Below are 2,514 nucleotides of genomic sequence, written 5' to 3' on the forward strand. Positions count from 1 at the left end.
AAACTCTTGAATAGAAAAAGATAGGTTTTTGTAAAATGCTGTAGTATTTTTTCCATTTACTGCTTGTGAGACAATGTTCTGAAGGAAAACCTGCTGTTGTCCTTTTTATATGTGAATATTCTGCTGGACCTACTAGTACATCTGCTGCATGTCTCCTTTGAAAGTTACACTGGTGCCTACTAAATTGATTTGAGGAAAGCTCACTCTCTTTGTGTTTCAGTTTCTGTTGACTCCAATAGGAAAGGCTGCAGTTGGAATATATATACGATAACTTTTTTCGGTAAAGTGAAATGTAGGCAGCTTTGTCTATCTGATGGTCATTTTGACACTGCATTTTTAAGTGAAGTAACTTTAATTGTGAGAGTCTGTCCATGCAGCTGTAAAGCACCTATATTAATGACTCCTTAACTGGCATTTTGAATATTATTTTTTTTCTTCTTACTATGAATTGTAAAAGGAGACCTCTGAACAAGAGTGACTGTACTGTGGTTTTCTTAAGTGAGGTCCTTCTGCTTTGTTTTGGCTTAGGTTGCAGCTCCACAAACAGTTGCATCAGCACAACTGAGGGCTAAACTAGCAAAATGAGTTAGGTGAGGAAAAGGGCAGGAACCTCTTTGTCAAGCTTTGCTACTGGAAAATTTGTAATGTGGAACCATTTATCCTGTCAAACCTCAGCCATGTATTAAATGTATGTAAAAAATCTTCTTAGTTCCTGTACAATAATTTCATAAGGGAAGTTATTTGAAAAGATATAATATATAAGGAAACTTGATTTTCTGCAGAAAACAAGTATTTCTTTTTTTAACGTGCTTCCAGTGTTTTTAGAAACATAAAAGAACAGTGATCCTACACTCTTTGACTAAAGAAAACTGGAAGATTTCTAACTGGGTTTCTAATGATTCTTCTTTAATATTAGAAATGCAAGCTGCATCTGGAAGACTAGAACAGTAACAACATCGTAAGTTTTGTAAAAAGTTCTGCAGCTGGCAAGGAAAGGGGTTCTTAATTAAATCAGTGGACTGGACCATTGGGGATCAGCTGGGTACAAGATGAAGCAGGCAGCTGATAAGTATATAACTGGGATGTTCTCAGAGCCAGTATGTAGTAAAATTTGTCCCTTTTAGTAGCATTTACTTTCAATTACTTTGGGCTAAGTGCAGTTTTACTTTCTTGTGACTCATTATAATTATAGGAATGTAATCTTAGAAGTCCTGATTTGTATCTGTAATCAATTACATCTGTAGTATTTATGTTAGCATTACAGTTAGTGCTGTGCTTCCTGGTATAACAGCAGTTCTCATACATATTTAAGATTACTCTCATTTGGTTAGGTACAAAGATAGAGCATTTGCAAACACTAAAACACTGCATATCCTAAGTAGCCAAAAATCTGGAATACCCCAAACAACGAGATGTATTTTCTATTAAAATTGAACCGTTTCTCATGTTTACTGTTATTTATGGTTTAATTTCCAGTGGTGTGTTGTGGTGTCTAACTGCCACCAGGGATAGACAATAAAGCAGTTTTGAGTTTACACCAATTCAATAAACCAGGTGTCCTTCCCTCTGACTGTTTAAAGATTTCCCTTTCTGGCAAGGATGCGTTCTCTGTTCTCTGCACGTAGTCTTTGGAAGTGGGGGAGGAGGTTGTTTTTAGAAATTTGTCTGGGTCTAAATAGCATGTACAAATTTAGAATCAGAGTAGCAATTTTTAGGGAAAATATTTTTCTCTAACAGGCATGAGCCATACTGCTACCAGATGTTTCTTTAACCCACTACATCTGACAGTGTGGCTCGCATGGCGGTGTGTGCAGCTTTGATGATGCAAGGTTTGGTAACTGAGTGCATTCTGAGTGTGATTTTATGAAACGAACATGTGTAGTAGATGGCACAAAAATTACATATTGCAACTTGCTCTAATTACTGGGCAGAGTGCTTAGGGAGCAGTCCCTGTAATGTAATGTAAACTGATGTTCTTCTAAAAGCCAGGAGAAAGTGATTGCTGTTTTGCATCTTAAAAGTGCTGAGCATCCTGGAGGTCACTGGGTGCCTCTGGCCACTCAGCATTTAAAAATAAGGCCATTTTTTACATTATTCCTAAAAATAGATTCAGAGTCTGATATTACCTTCCTGGAAATGTATCTTCAAACCTGTTTATATGTAAAATGAAATTTGCAGGGTACTTGGGAGTTAGGATGTAGGGTTCTCTTACATATTCAGTGCTGCTTTTTGACTGGGGTTTTCCTGAGTTTCCCGTGGCTCTATAAGGTGAATGAAGAGAAATGCACATTTGTTCAGCCTTTGCTGCATTCTTGCTGTCAGAAAACTAGCCATTGCTTGTGCAGGGAAATAGCCTGGTCTCATCTAACAGCTTGTGTTGGTGCATACCTCTTCCTCTCTCAGACTGAAAATCAGGTTGTTGGAGGTTTACTGCTTCCACCATGGGTCTAGATTTCAGTCCCCAGCCCTCAGCATTCTTAGGCTTGAGAAAAAACCTTCTTGCCCTTCTTCACT

The sequence above is a fragment of the Chaetura pelagica genome, unplaced genomic scaffold (assembly GCF_000747805.2).
Source record: "Chaetura pelagica isolate M959 unplaced genomic scaffold, ChaPel_1.0 scaffold69, whole genome shotgun sequence".
NCBI classification, from domain to species: domain Eukaryota; kingdom Metazoa; phylum Chordata; class Aves; order Apodiformes; family Apodidae; genus Chaetura; species Chaetura pelagica.